The sequence below is a fragment of the Scylla paramamosain genome, chromosome 28, assembly GCF_035594125.1.
Source record: "Scylla paramamosain isolate STU-SP2022 chromosome 28, ASM3559412v1, whole genome shotgun sequence".
Classification (NCBI taxonomy): domain Eukaryota; kingdom Metazoa; phylum Arthropoda; class Malacostraca; order Decapoda; family Portunidae; genus Scylla; species Scylla paramamosain.
This window is the reverse complement of record NC_087178.1, coordinates 18,831,805-18,842,250: the sequence shown is the minus strand read 5'-3', so window position 1 is coordinate 18,842,250 and position 10,446 is coordinate 18,831,805. Positions and strand designations below refer to the sequence as shown.

The following is a 10,446-nucleotide window of genomic DNA, read 5'->3' as shown; positions in this document are numbered from 1 at the left end:
GATGGGTGTTTACTTAATTGAATGTGTTTTATCTTTTTTTTTTCTTTCAATGTAAATTTCTCTTGCAAAATAATCTCTCTCTCTCTCTCTCTCTCTCTCTCTCTCTCTCTCTCTCTCTCTCTCTCTCTCTCTCTCTCTCTCTCTCTCTCTCTCTCTGTGTGTGTGTGTGTGTGTGTGTGTGTGTGTGTGTGTGTGTGTGTGTGTGTGTGTGTGTGTGTGTGTGTGTGTGTCCATTTTCTTTGACACTTTCATAAAAGTTTGAAATACATCACATTACAGCTTCATAAATTAATGGACTGACTGACTGACTGACTGACTGACTGACTGACTGATTGACCGACTGATTGACCGATTGACTGACTGATGGCACCGCAACGGATATCACAAATCGCCAATGAAAACGACGAGAAACCACTTCAGAAATCACCAAAAAGAGAAAGGATCCCATTACTTCTTATCGACCAATCACTCGGAAATGTCCACGGATCCTCTCTGGGGTTCGAACCGTTAAAAAAAATCATCACTGTCGGTATTTTCAAGCAATCGTGAGGCGGAGTGAAGGTGTTGCATGGCTGTGGGGGTTGCATAAGTGTGTGTGTGTGTGTGTGTGTGTGGGCGTGTAATCATCGGCCTGTTTACTCCATCGCTCACTCCTCTCGGCAAGGTGAGGTTGAGTACATATTTCGTATTGTTCTTTTTATTATTTACCCAAACGCCGCCGCCTCGCTCCTCCGTCACCTTCCTGCAGGGCGCGCCGCAATGCATGGCTCTCTAATCTCCGCTCTGTTTGTTCTTATCACCGACTCACAAACTGCAACGGCGTGGCTTATAATGAGACAAGCCGGAGATCAAAGAGGAGGCGGAGGACGGGGAGGAGTAGGAAGACCAGGACAATAGCCGTAATTACGCGTATATTTCCCTAATGAGTTACTTAGGACTGATTAAAATTCCACATGTGACATCAGGTAGCAAAGGCAATAGCTTAGGTACTATATGTCATTAGTGAGGAAGATTTAACGGTTAATAATATCATAACTAAATGTAAAAATATTAACATCCCCTTTCCTCACGACACTAGGGGACAAATGTACAAGATTAAGCGACCTTGTCATTATCAAGCAGGACAGGAAATAAATTAGATAAGGCTCTGGTTGCCTTTATCGAGCAAGCCAATACCGATGAATACCTTGCTAACTCATGGCAGGGCATATTAAGTGTTTCCGCAGGACGCCAGCCATCCGGAAGCGCAGATCAAGAGGTGCCAGAGAGAGAGGGAGAGAGCAGGACCAGAAAGGCCGCCACCTAACCCCTTTCTCAGGGTGTTAGAGTTACCGCGCCGCTCACCCTCACACCCTCACGCCCTCACCTTAACGCTGCATAACGAAGCATGCAATGTTTACCCTCCTTTGTTACAGGTAGCGCCACCCCCTCCTTCACCCCTCCCCCCCACGCCACGCACGACGCACCTGCCCCCTCACCCTGAACACGTAGCCGGGGCGGGACAAGGCCAGCACGCCTCACACTCGCGTCCTGCTTGCCAGGTCTAGTATCGGGTGACTGTTGACTATGTCGTCATGGCAACGAGTCGTTAAGTACTGCACTGTAGCGTGGCTCAAGTGACGCCCATTGATTTAGCGAAGTTCGTATTAATTCCTTCAGTGCTACAGACACTTCCCATAATCCCTCGAATCACCAGTTAGTTGCTCAGGTGAAAGATAGTGCATGATTTGGTAACTGTTTGATGAGTGACTTGATTCATTTTATAGTCCCTTGGTGAGAAGTCCTATCCTTCTTCCTCAGCTTCATAAAAATCACCTAATGCCATCTACAAAAATAAAGAAACTGTGTCCCCTTGGTGAGGAAAAGTACTAGCCTTCCTCCCCAGCATCATAAAATCTAATGACATTCTACAAAAATAAAGAAACTGAGTCCCCTGATGAAGAAAAAGTATTAGCCTTCCTCCTCAGTTTCATAAAATCACCTCATGACATCTACAAAAATAAACTGAGTCCCCTGGTGAGCAAAAAATACTAGCCTTTCTCCTCAGCTTCATGAAATCTAATGACATCTACAAGGATAAAGAAACTGATGCCATGGAAAAGAAGAATCAAGATGCTCTTCTCTCTTCTCTTCTTCTCTCCTCTCCACTCTCTCTTCCTTGGCCAGGTGAAGAGGCTTACGTGTCCCCAGTGATGGAGCAAGCCAGATTGACGAAATAGTGAAGGGACAAAGCCAAGTAAAAATACCTGTAAAATACGAAATAAACACTCTATTAATACATCCGGTACTAAAGACACCTTTCAGACTTCAAATCATGTACCAGGTCATCATAACAGAGTAAATAAGACAGTTCATTTACTCGAGCGTAGCAAGTCACCCATGTAACAGACTAAAATAGACTGTCAATGAAAGGAACCACACCCAATATATTTAATTATCAAACCACCCTGAGCCAATATGACGCGGCACTGGCTTAACCCTCCCATACACGACCCCAACATTCCTACAGTGACTCATGCATGACTGAGTAGGGAAGAACCTTATTCTGAAACGCTTCTGCTCCGCATCTCCAATACATTCACGAGCCTCCAGGTGAAGTTACGGTAATTAAGAGTGTTATTAGCGGCTCAAGTGACAGATTAACGAGACAGGTACATGATGAAGAGGAGAAACACTCATGACAACCAGGCTAATCATCTCTGGGGCCTTTTAAAACAATTGCAGCAAGGGAGCCAAGCGTTTCTGAACACAGGTCTTAGTCATGCAGAGGGCTTGTACAGTTGAACAAAGCCACTAATAACACACCTCCTGAACTGCGCAGGTATGAGGTGTGCGTCTGTCTACAGCCTCCCCACCACTCCCCCCTTCCCTCCCCCATACACGCCGCCAAAGGTTCCGTGGTCTGGGAGTAGTGGAAGAGGAGTGGAGTAGCGGACACCTGCCACACAACCACTCATCCCTCAGCCCCTTACATGTCCCCGGGAATGCTGTGTCTGTATTAAATTAGGAAGGGAATACTTGTGGTGGCCAGATTTTTATGTAGGGCTGTAAAAAAAAAATAAATAAATAAGAAAAGAGGAAAATATGGGAAAAAAAGACAGGAAAGAAAAAATAACAGCCAGATACCGTTTTTTTTTTCTTTCTCTCCCTCTCTCTTTTTCTCCATCTCTCTCCCGACATCTGTCACTACACACACACACACACACACACACACACACACACACACACACACACACACACACACACACACACACACACACACACACACACACACACACACAGCACTGCACTATACACAAAAGTTTGGTCATCATTACTACCGCTTCGTGTGTGTGAGTGTGTGTGTGTGTGTGTTGTGTGTGTGTGTGTGTGTGTGTGTGTGTGTGTATTTGGTATAAAAAGGGAATTTTTGAAGGAAATCTTTGAAGAGAGAGAGAGAGAGAGAGAGAGAGAGGAGAGAGAGAGAGAGAGAGAAGAGAGAGAGAAGAGAGAAAGAGGAGAGAGAGAGAGAGAGAGAGAGAGAGAGATGGGGGAGGAGGGGGGGGTCATAGCGGCAGATGGATGAAGGGGAGGGAGGGTAGGAAGGTGGGAGGAAGGGACTGGAGAGAGAGAGAGAATGGGAGGGAAGAAGGGGAAAGAAGGAGGGGAGGAGGAGAGGGCTGGGAGAGAGCAGGTGAACGAGTCTAACACCTGCCACACACACACACACACACACACACACACACACACACACACACACACGTACAATCAATATCAGTCTCAAGGTTGTTTATATTCTTTCACGAAGTAGGTTTTCCGTGATTGCTAGAGAGAGAGAGAGAGAGAGAGAGAGAGAGAGAGAGAGAGAGAGAGAGAGAGAGAGAGAGAGAGAGAGAGAGAGAGAGAGAGAGAGAGAGAATCCTTACTCATAAATCAAAACCCAATACACACACACACACACACACACACACACACACACACACACACACACACCAAAGCACAACATGACAACTCCCGTCCCTTCTCCCTTTCCCCCCCTTCTCTCCCTCTCCCCTCTCCTCCCCGCAACCTCAGAATTAACCCTCGCCACCTTCTCCCTATTTACTCCCCACAACAACCCCAGCTGGCGGTCCAGTGAGCCATTACCCTCGACCTTAGCATGTAAATATGAGCGACTCTGGCGACCTCATCCTTGCTGGGTCACTGAACGTCAAGAGTGAGGCGGGAGTGTGGATGAGTGCGTACGACCAGTCTTCAGAGCAGCGGTGTGAGGAACTGTAGGTGAATGAAGGGTGCAGGGTGATGGGATGGGGGAATGGGGGGTGGGTGCGAGGGGTCTGTGGGTGGTCGAGGGGTAATGGAAGGCTGTCAGGTGGCATGGGAGGAAGGGAGGGTGTCCGGGGTGAAGGGGTGGTGTGTAGGAACGCTCAGGACCATGGAAGGGGAAAAGTAGAAGTGATGAATCATGAGAGTATGTATAAAGGTATTCTAAAACGGAACGATACACACACACACACACACACACACACACACACACACACACACACTAAACTTAAAACCATAAAATGCTTGAGGTGGATCGCAAATTTTTATCTGGCTTCTCCTCCCTCCCCCCCTCCCTCCCTCCCCTCCCTCCCCCTTCCTTGTGCTGTGACCGGGAGCGACCCCACGCCTGCCTCCCTCCCTCCCTCCCTCCAGTCCCTCACTCTCCCTCCAAGATCAGTTACTGGTGGGAGGAATGGAAGGAGGGACGGAGGGAGGAAGGATAGGAGGTAACCTTGCTCTGCCAGTATTTTTATCACGTCCTTTAAAAACAAATAGCAGGGCAATTAATCGATACACTAACAAAAAATGTGCCCACGGCGGACCTCGGAGTCTTGGAGCACTTGTAAAAAAAAAAAAAATAAAACTCTAAAAAATACCAAGGTTGAGTGACCAGGACAGGAGAGGCGTGCGTTAGCGATACTGCAGCAGGGGCGTACATCAGCAGTACTCCCCTCAAGTGGCTGTTTAAAGCATGCTACTAGACGGTCCCATCCCTTCAACAACTTCCTCTGTTTGTGGGTCTCCCTCCCTCGCCTCCATCAAGCCCCCTTCCTTCTATTTCCCCCTTCGCCATTTACAACACTCCTCACAGCATACCGAAGTGTTTTTGTCCCCACCCCAAGCACGGCTCCCCTGTGTTTACATTCCCACGTCAACACCGGGGCGGGGAGGCAGCGGTGGGCACGGAAATGCGAATTCGCGAACATTTAATGCTGGCAAAAGTGATGATCTTGGCAGGGCTGGGGAAGTTAACCTGTTGAGTTTCAGGTGGCGGCGGGTGGCTAGCAAAAATTTCCTGTCTTTCTCCCCTCCCTTACAACTCCCCCGCCTCCCCAGCACAGTGAGCATGAAGGAAGGCAGCCTCCACTCAACACACATCAATACCCACGTGTACTTAGCAAGACGACGCTGGAATCCCGAAACTCACCTGGTCTTGGTGGGCTCTCTGTCCCGCCGACCCGCACGGGCCCGGAGGAATCCAAGCACCTTTTTCGGCTTGTCGCTCACCATCTTCACTTAACTCGGCCTCCTACGTGTGCAGGGAAGCGTCAGGCACCATTATCTATCACTACAGGCTACCATCACAGTCCGTCTCATAGCCCTCCATTAATAAATAGCCTACAAATACACAGGTATGGAGAAACGCGCGGCTCACGAAGTAAACTGTATTATGGTTTGAGTGGCCGCTGCCGGGACGCCCTCGGAAAAAGAAACGTACCTTCCAGGCTGCTCTTCTCACCGAGTTTTCATAAGTTATTACCTCGATATCAAAATCTAAGTAACTACAACGAAAATCGTGGAGTCCCTTTTTAAAGAATGCTCAACAAACTGTAGGATTTTTGGTTCATAGAAGTTTGTCGTGCGTCAGGCAGCGTGCATAGTACTGGCTGGAGTAATATTCCCCATTTTTTTTCTTACCCTGCCTACCTTCATAGCTTTTATTAATTGTCGATTTTCGTTATCCTTCAGTAGTGCGTGCCTTCTTGGCCATCAAGCGGTAGTTCTTATAAGCAAATATAAAGATGATGTAGTGAAAATATGCTTAAATCAACCCATTTATTCAACTATTTATTAGAAGTATGATGTAGTATACGCCAGAACTCCCCGTGCCTTCCACATCCATACGCTGCACAATAACAAGTTTCTTTTCCTCAAGCATACGTGCAATAGTTACATAGCTTTGTTTTCTCCTTGACGCTCCTGCCTCGGCTGCCGCACTGAAACCCGAGCAGGCCGTGGTGTCACCTGTCAGACACAATAATTGATCGGAAGGCTTTTACTTTTAGGTCTTACATACCACTGAAAGATTAATTATACAGTAGAAAAGTTCAAGTTCACGTAAAGAAAAAGTGTTGTTACCTAATATGAAACTATCGTTATATTTTACCGATATCAAAGAACCCCACAAATTGGCGATAATGTCGGGCTTTAGAATATCATATTGTATTTATATAACTAACTAAATTCAAGAAAAGTGTCAAATTCAAGTAGATCACTATCATATAAAAAGAAAAAAAAAAATCATCGAGAAGTTGAGACAGAAATACCAAAGCTACCCCTTTAATTTCTTGGCTCATTTTCTTCATTGGGTCCTTAGAAAACGTTATTTAATAATGGTAGACAAAATTAAACCGGAAAACGGATCAATTCACGGAGATGAAAGTGTGCGAGAGTAAAGCTGTTTGTCAGTGTCGAGGGAACGTTGAGATGAGATAACTTTACAAAACCTATTGTTGGCTGACCTCGAGGCCTTGTGCGATCACCGTCTTGGCTCACGACTATGTCATCTTACGGAGGTCAAAGATGAAGGGGTGAAGGAAAACATTCCACCGAGAGAGGAAGAATATGAATGAAATGTGTTGTATTTCAGTAACACAATAAATAGATAGATAGATAGATAGATAGATAGATAGATAGACAGACAGATAAAGAGATAAGTGGATAGGTAAGTAGGTAGATAGATGGATGGATAGATACATACATACAAACATACATACATGCCGTCTCATTAAAGTTGTATAGATCAGAGCCAACCTTTCAGCTGAGATGAGAATGCGTCACCAAAACGATAACTTATCTTATCGTGTTGTGACTGCGTAAGAAGATGAAAACCTCGTGTAGCCCTGTCACTGATAACACTGCTCCGAAAGACTACAAAGAAGATAAACATAGATAAACATATGAACACTTCCTTAAACTTTCTTGCTATTTGTAAGTGTAAGTTAGATTAGTTAAAGGGAAAGTATAGCAGTAAGACGGTTAGGTTAGGTAAACTTACATTGCTTTAGTTAACAAAGGACACGCATAGCAGTAAAATGGTATGCTTAGGCTAAGTTAGGTTAAGTAACAAGCGACAAGCATAGAAGTAATAGGGTTACATTAGGTTAGGTTACGTTAGGTTAGGTTACGTTAGGTTAGGTTAGGTTAGGTTAGGTTACGTTAGGTTAGGTTACGTTAGGTTAAGTTAGCTTATTTAACAAAGAGCAAGCGTAGCAGTAGGAATATAAGAGATACTTCGAAATACTGTCTCAAGCAAGGGTCAAGTTAACCTGACCTATACAGCGCGGCCCCTTGGCGTCAATGCAGCAAGAAGGAAGACATCACTCCCACCCTGACCTTCACCACCGCCAGTCTAGACAAGAACATTCAAACAAACAAAAAAATGAAGGAAAATACATGAATACAAATTCCATCGATAGGCGTTGTCTGGTTCCCCGTCTCTCTCTCTCTCTCTCTCTCTCTCTCTCTCTCTCTCTCTCTCTCTCTCTCTCTCTCTCTCTCTCTCTCTCTCTCTCTCTCTCTAAATGCGCAGGACTTCCGCCAAAGCACAATGCAGTTTCATAATTCATTTCAATAAAAGGATTTCGAAAGACGCAATTTTCGTCTTTATTTGGGAGAGAGAGAGAGAGAGGAGAGGAGAGAGAGAGAGAGAGAGAGAGAGAGAGAGAGAGAGAGAGAGAGAGAGAGAGAGAGAGAGAGATCAAGCACGACGAAAGAAAACGGAAAGTACGTAAGAATAAACGAAAGAAAAAGAAAACCGAAGAGAAAGAAAAGAAAAGAAAGGAGAAGAAAAATGAAAACACAAAGAATAACAGAGACGAAAATGAAAATAAAAGAGAGAAAGAAAGAAATACACAAAGAAAAGAAAAGAACGGGGAACTCTCTCTCTCTCTCTCTCTCTCTCTCTCTCTCTCTCTCTCTCTCTCTCTCTCTCTCTCTCTCTCTCTCTCTCTCTCTCTCTCTCTCTCTCTCTCATAATAAAGTGAAACATGAGGACCTATGCTATACCTCTCGCATCTTCCCCCACAGCCTCCCTCCCCCCACCCCGCCCATCAGCACCCCCATGATAACTTTCCCCATTCTTCCCCCGCCTTCCCCCCTCCCTTGCCCCTCTGCCCCCCGTGACCTGCGACCCACACAGACACCCGGGGCTGAGAACTCCTCCGGGGGGTGTGTCAGAGAGAGAGAGAGAGAGAGAGAGAGAGAGAGAGAGAGAGAGAGAGGAGTGAGAGAGAGAGAGAGAGAGAGAGAGAGAAGGTGGAGGGAGCTGCAATTGTGGAGAAGAAGAAGATCAACGGCAATAGCAACAACAACAACAACAACAACAACAACAACAACAGCGACAACAACAACAACAACAACAGCAACAACAACAACAACAACAACAACAACAACAACAACAACAACAACAGCGACGACGGCGACAAATACCAGAACCAGCAGCAGCAACAGCAGAAGAAGAAGAAGAAGAAGAAGAAGATAAAGAAGATAAGAATTATGAGAAAAAGAAGGAGAAAGAGGAGAAATAGAAAAAAAAATGGACTTATGAAAAGAACGTTTAAAAAATATCCATAATTTACCACGATATTAATTCACAAAACAATTAAAAAAATAAATAAACAACTCTCTGAACAGGTAAAGTAATAATTAGCTCCCTGGCAGAGCAGCATACACCTGAAAACGGTGCAGACGAGGGGCGGGGGGGGAGGGAGGAGTTGGAGGGGGGGAGGCAGTCAGCAGGTTGTGTTTGTAACTGTGCTGTTGTTAATATGACTGTGGTGGTGGTGGTGGTGGTAGTGGCGTCTGTGTGTGTGTGTGTGTCTGTGTGTGTGTGTGTGTGAGTATTTACCCATTAGCATTTTCATAGGATTGATTCAAGCTTGTTATATTACTTTTTTTATATATAATGATCATACTTATCTTTAAATTTATGTTTATATTGTTAGCACACACCACTTCCTCTGGCAACACTTCCCTCTGGCTCTGTTGCTCCCCAAGGAAAACTGTATTTCTACACATCCGTACCTTGTCTACTAAGTGTGTGTGTGTGTGTGTGTGTGTGTGTGTGTGTGTCTGAGCGCCTCCCGGGTACAGTAGACCAGTGAACTAAATATTACGAGACGAATAGAGTAATACAGTTAACCTAATCTGGCGGAGGAAGCAATGAACACCAACAATTGTGCGGGGCCGCCATTACCTTTGACGATCTAATTAATTAAATATAACAGCAATTTCACGTGACCCCGTGTATACTTTCACTTACGTCATGTTATGTATTAAATGTATCATGTAGGTTTTCAGAGCAGGCGTGTCATGTTGGCCTGTGTGACTGTCTGACTGCATGGCGTGTGTTCGCAAGCATTTTAACGCCTTATGTCGAAAGAGTATAGGTTTTGTTGACAATCTTCCGCCCCATACAGTCAGTCCATCACAGGGCCGCCTCGCCTCCCTCGGGTAAATGAACTACAGAGTATTTAAATCGCAGTACTGTACAAATATTTCACTCAGCTGTGTCTCCTCCATTACCACTTATCTTTTTCAAGCAAGACAAAACATGATAATAATTCAAACTAACAAAGAAGAAAAAAAACATGCGTGTGTATTTATATAGAATTAACATAACGGAGCAATATTTACCAGTGTTCATGATTAACCGGCAAGACACCCCAAGCCAAGCCAAGCCAAGCCAAGCCAAGTGGCGGGAATAGTGGCTCAACCAGCTCTCTAAAAACTGACACAAGAATGCCTGAGGAAGGAGGAAAAAGAAAATCGCCACCCGCAATCAAGAATGACGAAGTTCCCGTGAAATGCACTCGTTGGAAAATAAACAACAGCTATTTCGCAGTCTGAAGTGAAATAACAAAAAAATAACGAAGCACTCATTAAAGAGAAACAACAACTAGCTACTGTTTGGACTAGAAAAAAAAGAATACAACTCCAGTGAAAAGACAACTAGAAAAGATAAGCATTTACCGCCTGAACTCAAAAATGACTTTGTTCCTGAGAAAGCTGATTACTCCTTAAAGACAAACAAGGAATAGCTACCGTTTGGACTAGATAAGAAAAAAAAAGAAAGAAAAAAAAAAGAAAAAAAAGTTCCGTGAAAAGATAACTAGAAAAGAGAATTATTTACCACATGAA

The 10,446-nt window shown here is 44.8% G+C and overlaps 1 long non-coding RNA gene across 1 annotated transcript; it reads right to left on the bottom strand.

The window, feature by feature from the left end:
* Positions 1-311: 311 nt before the first annotated feature.
* LOC135115043 (uncharacterized) lies at positions 312-6,008 on the bottom strand. The gene is made up of 2 exons (XR_010275776.1): positions 5,453-6,008; positions 312-2,246 (listed from the first exon to the last, which is right to left on the bottom strand). It is a non-coding gene; the product is annotated as an uncharacterized LOC135115043 (long non-coding RNA).
* Between the last annotated feature and the right edge of the window lie 4,438 nt (positions 6,009-10,446).